This window comes from Parus major, chromosome 1A (genome assembly GCF_001522545.3).
Source record: "Parus major isolate Abel chromosome 1A, Parus_major1.1, whole genome shotgun sequence".
NCBI classification, from domain to species: domain Eukaryota; kingdom Metazoa; phylum Chordata; class Aves; order Passeriformes; family Paridae; genus Parus; species Parus major.
Genome location: NC_031773.1, coordinates 43,218,784 through 43,228,360, shown reverse-complemented (window position 1 = coordinate 43,228,360; position 9,577 = coordinate 43,218,784). Strand labels below are relative to the sequence as shown.

Below are 9,577 nucleotides of genomic sequence, written 5' to 3'. Positions count from 1 at the left end.
ATTGAGTCATGTTGGTAACCTGTGCTCAGATGGAGGAGGTAAGGCAGGTGTGTTGGAACCAGCTGCCACCACAACACCGACCCTGGCTATGAGGGCAGTACAGCCCCTCCAGCACAGCAGCATCCAAACCTGTGTTCCTCCAAGGCACTCACAGGACACCTCTTTCACTCCTTCTGGTGGACATGAGCACTCCACTCTCTGGCTCATGAACTCTCAGCAGATGCTTTGGCACAGAGAAGGGAACACCTGGCTCCAACTGGATTTCAGTGCCTCCTTGCACTCTCCAAGGCAAATCTTGTGCCATAAGTATTGTCAGGAACAGGCACTAAGCCGCTGTGGCTTTCTCCACTGTCCTCTGCCACCACTGCTACCTGTAGAAGAAAGCAGAATAAACCACACAGATCTGTCCATTAGTTCTCACTGACATGAAGCTGGGTTCTTAGAGGAGGCTGTACTCAGAGACATGCCCCATCCTTCCTCAGAGAAGTGGCCTTACACCAGTGCCTGGAAGCAGGGTGAGACTCCCCAGCTGTGCAGGACCTTGTGATGGGAGCCTCTGCCCAGCCCATTCATTAGGAAGCAGGAGGTGGTTAGGGTGAAACATCTGTTTTTATTCTGTTAAAGACCATTTTTCTCTTTGGATCACCTCAACAGAGGTGATGCAAAAAGCCTACAGCTCTGAGTGCCAGGAGGGTCAGCAGAGAAGGCACCTGCAGGCCCAGCCACATCCATCCCTGCAGCAGCAACTGGCCAGGGATCTCCAGCTGCATGCCCACCTCTCCTAGGGAGTGCTGCTGATGGGAGCTTCCTCATCCCAGACCTAGCCTTGTTGGGCTACAGAAGTGCTGTGCCCTCCTGCCCTGGTGAGAGGCTGCAGAGGACTCAGGGCTGTGCTGCCTGCATGTGCACGGGGCCTGTCCAGTCAGCGATTGCTCGCCTCTGAGGAATGCAATCTTCCAGTTACAGTGGAAAATTACAGGCATGTTTAATATAGTTGCTCCAGCAGGCTAAATCTTCTGGGATATGACCGTGTTGCTGAAAATGACTGAACATCTGGGACTACAGGCCTGCCTAAATGGAAATCTGGGCTGGTATGGGTAAACATAACAATTCAGGAACAAATAGCTGCTGTGTATTTTTTTTTCTTAATCTTTATTTTTAGTTATCGTATTGACTTCATATCAACACAGGATAGAATAAACATCTCAAAAATGTCCGGTGGCTGCTGCCTCAGCATCCACAGCAGCTCTGTCTCTGATAAGGCTGGAGAGGATCAGCTGTCTGTGGGCCTTCTGGGCTGATGTGTTCATTTTTTGATGATGGTGTTTCCAAAGCATGCTCTTGCCAAGGGGTCAGAGCTTCTTGCTCCTCTATTCCCACAGTTCAGCACAGAAACTTCACTAATGCCTTGTATTGCTCCAAGGGAAGGCAGTGATGCCTCAGCAAGGCTCAAATGCTGGGAAATACACTATATATGGGAAACTTGTAAGCATATTGAAAATGTTAGCATGGCCAAGAGGCCAGTGTGTTACAGCAGGCATTAGGAGTGCCATTCTCTGTGTCTAGCTCATCTCCTCACTTCTCCATCACTTTTAGGGGTCCTTTGGAACAAAAGTAATGCTGGGTTGCTTGAACATGTGATGTATCACTGGTGTGATGCACTCACAGGTACACTTAAACCCAACCGAGTCCTGTAGCCCAGAAAAATGTCATCATGCTCAAGCTTTGTTTCAATGCCATATGCAGTTCTGGGTATCTCCAAGTACTACCTGGACGCTTTCTGGGCTGTAGAAGATACATAAAAACAGTTTGCCAGGCTGCTGAAAGGTCTAGGGGGATTGTAAGCATGGATGAAGGTGTGTATGTGCATCCCCATGCTCATTTCTTCATTTCCCAGAGGATACTTTCCCTGCCCATGTCTCTGAGCTCCCCCTGACCAAGCAGGTTGCTCACACTGATGTCATTTCTTTCTTTGACCTCTTGTCTCATACTTACACAGAGAAATTAAATACAGTTATTTAGCACAGAACATGGCTTTTAAGCCATCTGGAAATGAGGGCTGGCAAAAGGCCCTCAGATCTGTATAAAAATTGCTGAGAAGAATAAAGTTGTTTCCTAAAGCAAACATTAATGAAATTTCCCTGAACTGACTTGCTGTGCACATGGATATGCACCCCTTCTAGCAGGTGGAAAATGCAGCCCAGCTCCAGGCTCAGAGCACATGCCAAGGTACATAAACAGGTGAAAAAATATCAAAACCAAACAACCATCCATTAGGCTGGCATTAACCTGGAAGAAAGGGTACTCCTCACTGCATTTCCTGTGGCAAATTCACACACAATCTCTCCCTGGATTAGTAGAAGATACTTCTCACATTATTACTTCAAGGTGTATATGTTTAAAAAATATGTTTGCTCTCTGTCTCTGCTGTTCATCAGAGCTTTCCTTCATTTGCATCAGGTGCAACTTGCATCTGGACCTCAAGCATTTGTGAAGCCTCTGTGTGGTCAAATCTGCTGCATAATCTCTGCTTGGGCTTTATCTGAGTAACACCTGTAGGAGATCAGAAAACATTATTTCAGATACACAAACAAGAAGAGATTCTCCTCATCTAGTGTGAGGTGCTGGTGGCACAGGGTGGTCAGGACAGGATCCCGTGATCACCCCAGGATTGCAGAAGAGACCCAGGACCACCCCGAGAGGTCATTACAGCTGCAAGGGCAGCCCTGCTGGGGCAGGAAGATGCACAGGTACTTGTGTAGCTTGAGGAGCATCAACCAGATGTTCTTGGCATAGAAGCAGGGGATTAAACTAACGCTTAAGGGAAGTTAAATAGAACAGAGGTCCAAGCAGGGACACCGTCACCTCTGCAGCTGTGGGCTGTGACAAAGGCCACCAGCCACAGGAGAGAAGGAAGCCTCAGCATTTGCCTCTTTCTAGGCATGGCTGCCTGGGCCTGATCAGCCTCTTTCCCTAGAGAGCTACAAGAAGAGGCCATTCCTTGATCTGCAGAGCAGGTCCTCGAGGAGGTCCTCAGAGCTGCTGGTGTGGCTGGAGCAGGGAGACCGATTCAAGGGAGTCTGAACCAGGTCACGGCAACACATGCAGCCTGCAGTTGCCTAAGGAGGTTGAAAATGCTCATGTGGAGCTGTGTGTGCAAAATAAACGTGCCCAGAGCCAGTCTGCAACGCAAACATCCCCGGCCTGTGCCATCAAACACCTCTAACACGGACATTTTGGGAGGGATGCTGCCCCTGGGCAGCCCCCAGCCAGGGGGTCAGGAGGGGATGAAGTGGTGCAGGGCTGTGCCAGGAGCCAAGATGACAGCTCTCGGTACAGATTCCCACCTGCCAGAGCCCGGCGAAGCTGCAGAAATCCGTGTCATTTATCCGCATGCCTGTACCTCCGCAGAAGCAGCACATCCTGCCTGCCCCGTGACTTGGCCCTGGCCGCGGCCAACATCTACAAAGGCAGGAGGAAAAAAACAACAACAAGAAAACAGAAGCCAAGTTACGCAGCAGAGGGGGAATAAAAATATTTCTCTGGTGGCGGCGGGTGACCGGCAGAAACCCCGAAAGGCACTGTAAATAGAATGCACCGCGGCGCGGACAAACAGCGCGGGCCCGGCGCTGCTCGGAGCGGCCCCGGCGGCAGCGCTCCAGGGAGCGGGGACGGCGGCGGTGCCCGTGGGACGGGCCGGCACTCCCAGTCCTGCTCGGGGACATAAACAGGACGCCCCACCTCTGGCTGATACCGATCAGCTGGACAAGGCAGAAGAGGGAAGAGGCCGGGGCCCCGCCGCGCCCCGGTCACCTCTGAAATGACAAAGCATTATTGCAAATGACAAAAGGCAAGCAGCGCTGCAAAGAGCTTCCACAGAGACGGGCAAGAGGAGGAGAGCATCCCTGGTGCTTCTGCTGCAGACCGCAGCGGGGTCTGCTCCCTTGCCTGTGCTCCGTGCTGGTGACCATCCAACACATTAAAGGCAGTAACGACGGAATTCTTCTGAGCAAAAAGCACTTATAATTGGATAATGGCCACTGAGCATCAGTAGGTGGGTTGCCTAAAGCCTGAAGAAAACCATGAGAATTTTCTTTCCACCCACAGCACTATTATGAAGCTGACAAGGTCCTGCTCTCTGCAATTCCCATTAATTTTACTGCCTGACCTTCAAGATTTATGACAGCTTTGTCTAGCATTCATGGGGCAGACAGGTATTGTTACAAGCCAACATAACCCAGGTAGCAGCCACGGGTTGTTCTCCACAAATGACTGCACTCCAGTCAGCTTTGGAAAACTCCCCGCTTTTGTACAGGGGAATACTACATAAATGAGAATCACTTTAAATTCCAGTCTCCCTTTCCACCCTCAGGGAAACACAACACATGCCAGAGAACAGAAATCACTGCTTATCCCGTATTCAAACAGCAGGCAAGCTTAAATCCTCAGAAATCCTTGAATACCCAGCAGATGATGACATACACTGAGACCATACCATACCTGTCATTTAAACCCTCTGTGACTTGAAAAAATCAAATACACTGCAGTTATACTAGCCAGGGGCAAAGGAGGAGTGACTAGCTGGCATCCTCATTCTTTTCCTTCCAGGACTTTGATTTCTCTAGCAGAGTCTTTTTTTATCCTCTATGTAACCACCAAAATAGAGAGAAATCAAAAAGAACTAAAATAGCAACAGTACAAGAAAAAAAACACCATCAGGAGTTCCTGTTCACAAGGCTATCCTGGCATTCATCTGGGGCTGTTGACATATTTAATAATCATCCAGTCTCTGCCAGCTGGATGCCAGCTTCAAACTTGAGCCCACAACTGTGATAACTTCTTGCTTCATGTTACAATTCATGCACAGACATTTCTCCTGCAGTGTGTTAGCAGCACAGCTTATTCTGAGGAACAGCTTATCTGAAGGCATCCTGAAAAATAGACGTACATGGGTAATCTCCAAGTTTCCCTCACCTGGGGAAGCAAGGATTTTGCTTCCATGTTATGTTAAGGAAGGTTTTAGGGTTTTTTTCTGAGTGAATTTTAGCAAAGAAAGCCTATAGTTTTGCTGGCAAAAGAATATGAGTGTTACCATAATTTTAGTAAAATTTCTGTAATGTTATGAATGTTTCTTCATTCAAATGAAGAAACATTTTAATTTTAATTATCTGTAATCCATGGAGATACGTGTCTTCCCAATTCCCCCTCTCAAGCTGGTGCAGAATTGCACTCTGTTGATGGATGCTGGTTTTGGGTTATACTAAGTGCTGTCCAAAGAAGTTTTCTCCCAAAAGACTGCAGTGTCTGAGGGCTTCTGGGAAACTAGAGTTTGGGTGAAAAGTGTTGTCCTCTGTCTTCTTTTTGTTTTATTTCCCTGGCATTACTTGGGAGCAGCGTGGAGCTGGGCCTTCATGGCTACCAGTGTGCTCACATGGTAAGACCACCACACCTCCCACTCTCCACAGTCCTGACAGAGGCTTTGCAGCCCATGCCCTCTACCAGCAGGCCCCTGTCAAGCAGCAGATACCCCAGGGTGGAGGCAGAAGCCACTGTGTGGCTGCAGGAACCCCAGTCCTGGGAAACACGTGTTAGCTCACAGCCTGCTGGTGACAGCTTAGCTGCTGTGGAACAAGCCTGCTGAGAACCAGTAATACATGGCACTTCAAACTCTCTGCTTTGAACCCACCCACCTTCCCTTCCCTGGAAGTGCTCAGGGTTCAGGTTGGATGGCACTGTGAGCAACCTGGTGTAGTGGGAAGTGTCCCTGCTCATGGCAGCGGGGTTGCAATCAAATGCTCTTTAAGGTCCCTTCTAACTCCAAACCATTGTGATTCTGTTTTCCAGCACATGTGAAATCTGTCACAAAGCATAAAATGAGGCCTTGGAGCCCACCAAAGGCCACTTCTAATAGGCTTGGGGCAGGAGGAGATCCCTTGGTGATTGTGCAGAGCCAGTAAAGGTCACAGTCTGCAAACCAGAGGTGCTACAGACCTCACTAGCTGCAACCAAGTGGGTTTATCCCAATGACTCACAAGATGCTAAGTACCACTTCCACTGCAATTTTCTCCCTGCCACTCACTGATTAAACACTATTTTAATAATAAGTCATAAAGATTACTGACTCTTCCTTTCTCTTACCGTTAAGGAAACACTCAATTGGTCAATTATATTAAGCCTCACAAAACTAAAAAAAAATTAGATTCCTGTTAAGGGATCTACTGTTTTGCCCTTTATAAACTGAGAAACAACCTTCAGGTATCAGTTCCCAGCCAACACAACATTTGCATGTGTTATAATTAGATATTGGTTTTGTTGCTGCTCAAGGCTGCAGTTATGGTGTTTTCCATTGCAAACCCACTTGAGCTGTGGGACTTGGCCAAGGATTCTGACCTTTCCTCATCAATGAAATACAAGTTATTTTTGAGAGAGCTGGTGCCTCCGCATACTTTTTTCCCCTTCATGCTGCCATGCATCCATGATAACTATATTAAGCAGAGAAGGAAATAATAACAGTGACCTATTGTAGCATACACTGGGAAGGATTATTTTTTAAAAATGCAAATGGTACACAATAAAATCCATTTTGACTCTGTATCACATTGTGTGACAAGAGAGTGAACAAACAGAGATAAGCTACTGTTCTGAGCAAACAGACACAAAATAACACAGTTAATAAAACTTTTCCTTGACTTTGCCTCCCTCACATTCACAGCCTTGGAGCCCTCCAGTATCTTTAGCTGCTGATATGCTGGCTGCTGCACTCAGTGTGACAGTGAATTCCAGATCCCTGTGCCCTGCCTGTCCCTCCAACCCTTGCTGTCCTGGGAAGGTCCTTCCTGGCACTGGCTTCTGTCACATCCTTCATGCAGGAGCAGCACAGAGGGCCCTAGGGCTGCTTTCCTCCCACATTCACATTTTGGGGCATCCTTGTGTGGGCAGCAGCTGTGCTGGGAGAACATCCTTGCAAGCAGCAGGGGGTGCTGGCTGCCATGGTTCTTGGTGCAAGGGCAGTACTGGTACTGAGGGTGAGCACAGGGAGCTTCTCCAAACAAGTGACTGCACAGGGACAGAGACAGAAAAGGAGGAGAATTGACAATAATGTCCAAATGGAACTGAGATAGTTGCTGCAGGCAGAAATGTCTCCACTATGCATGAGTACTATGCATGGGCTCTGTAAGGTTCTCAGAAGAAAGCATCTAAAAATATCCTTTTGCAAAGAGAAATGGCAAACATTAGTTGGTGGCAAGGAAAAATCTGAACGAAAACATCAAGTATGGCAAAAAACCTGAAAGTGGGCAAAGGCAACCACTCAAAATTATAATAACCACCTCAAATAACCTATCAGGACCTGGTAGTCAAGGGCTTGAAAGAGCTGAATATCTGTAAGTCTTGTTTTCTTTTCCAATACAAATCATCCAGGCACATCACAAAACACTGAAAGCTTGCAGTTCATGTTTAATAAGCACTGCCATTGGCAGGTATGGTGTTGCATGTTGGGGAATCTCTGAGCAGCAGTCTCAGCACAGGTGCTCAAAGACTTACCTTTTTTTCAGCTATACCTCTTGGTTTAGTAAAAAATGTCACTCCATGATGAGTACTTTCTTTCACCTCTTCCCTTAGACCATCACAAGGACACAAGGCTGACTCAACAGTGCTCCAAACCCCAGCTCCCTAAAGGCAGAGATGTGCCTGGCCCCACTTGGGCCAGGGGCTGGCTCCTGCCCACAGCCAGCCAGGCGCCAGCTGGGAGCAATGTCCACATTGGGAATGGCTCTCGGCTGGCACCTCGCCGGCCCTGCTCCGGGCAGCCCAGGGCAGAGCTCCGTTCCTCGGGTTGATTGCTGCACCAAAGGTCTGCAGGGCAAATTACACCACACTACCTGGCACTCCGCGGGAGGCATGGATGTGCAGCCATAGCCTGCAATTTACATTTAAAGAATTAATAAAAATTCCAAGCTGGAGAACTTCTGTGGAGTTTATAACCTTGACATTTTTTTATCACCCCCTGCCTTGTTTCTTTTCCCCTTTTTAACCAAACCAACCCATACAAATTAGTATTTGAAAGTATGCAATTAGCAAGCTGCTCCTGCAGCTATGCAGTTCTCCTGCCACCCGGTTTCCCAATGGGGGGAAATCAACAATAAAGAACAAAGAAAAGAATTTGCTGCCTCATATTAATGACTGTTGTTTGAGGACAGCATTTGTATTTTAAATGAATAGGTTGCTGAGGACAAAAAGGTCAGAGCTGCATTTTATGGTAGCGATAGAATAGCAGGAGGACAGAAGAAAGGCGAAAGCAGTGAGCAGACAGGCGGAACAACACGCTCTGCTTGCTGGAGAGGCTGGGATCAGCGCCCAGCCACGCTGGGGCCACGCGTTCAGGAGTCAAAATATGGGCACGGCCCTGCAAGGTGGTGAGGACAGCAGTGGGAGAGGACAACACACATCCCAGCCAGCTCAGTGAGGTCTGAGGCACATAGCATGGTTCAAGCATGCAGCTCAGCCCAGTGACCCCCTCCCAAAATCCTTCCTTTCTGCAAACCATGTGGATCCATCTCCTTGCAAATGAAATTTTTTTCATGAACTCTGAGGCCTTGATTGTGCATTGTACCTCAAGATCCTGCCTATGAATACACAACAAGACCCTGCCAACATCCAGCAAGAAAACCCGTGTGTTTGTGCTGAGTGCAGCTAGCTGGGAATGAGCCCTTTACATCTTCAAATTGCCTGAAGTTAAATCTAAACTGAGAAACCAAATGAGACCTGATGTTGATTCAAGTATACTGCAGAACTCCAGCCCTTATCCAGAGGTATTGATCAGCACCTTCCTGAGAGTTGAGCCTGCTGGCTCTTTGAGGCTTCAGGAAAAGGTGAGCCAGTATGGGACTATTTTAACTAATAATATGCAACCAGAATGAAATAGTCACATCACAACTGATGACAAAGCTAGTCAGAAAGGAAACATGAAGTCAGCGAGGGAGCCCTGAGATGGACAGTCCACTGGGGTATTACCTGTGAAGCCAACTTACAGGCAACTTCTGCAAAGTTGTTGAGAGCCATAAGGAGCTTCTCCAAGCACAAGGGCTTGTGCCACTAAACTTTCCTGGTGCAAAGCAGCCCACAATCCCACTGGGCCACTGGGACTGACTGGATCCCTGCAGGTGATGCCTGGGATGTCTGCCTCCCAACCCCTGCGTGAGAGGTGCCACACTTGGCACCCACAGGACACCTGCCTGTCCTTTTCCCAGGAGCATCCCCAGCCTCCTGGGCAGTCTTCCTGCTGCTCTGAACTGTGGCACTGTGACTCTGCAGCTCTGGCATGGACCCAACAGTGAAATCATATTGGTGCACAGACAGAGAGAGACCAAAATCTGGTGCCTTGCCTCCACCATCCCTTATTTCCAGAGGTTTTATTCCTGGTGCTCTGCAGTGTCCTCTTCTCCTCCTTGGGGTCACTCGTGTTGCTGTCATCACCTCCTGCTCACTGCACATCTCCTGGCTGATTTAGCAGGAACCCATAGTGTCCAGTCTGGTCCTGGAGTGTTTGCACCCATTTAGGGCCTTCCTCAAAGGCAAG

At 48.3% G+C, this 9,577-nt stretch overlaps 1 long non-coding RNA gene across 1 annotated transcript; it reads right to left on the bottom strand.

Moving 5' to 3' along the window:
* Positions 1-460: 460 nt before the first annotated feature.
* LOC107204836 lies at positions 461-7,655 on the bottom strand. Its single transcript, XR_001521768.2, has 3 exons — positions 7,543-7,655; positions 3,348-3,462; positions 461-2,553 (listed from the first exon to the last, which is right to left on the bottom strand). It is a non-coding gene; the product is annotated as an uncharacterized LOC107204836 (long non-coding RNA).
* Between the last annotated feature and the right edge of the window lie 1,922 nt (positions 7,656-9,577).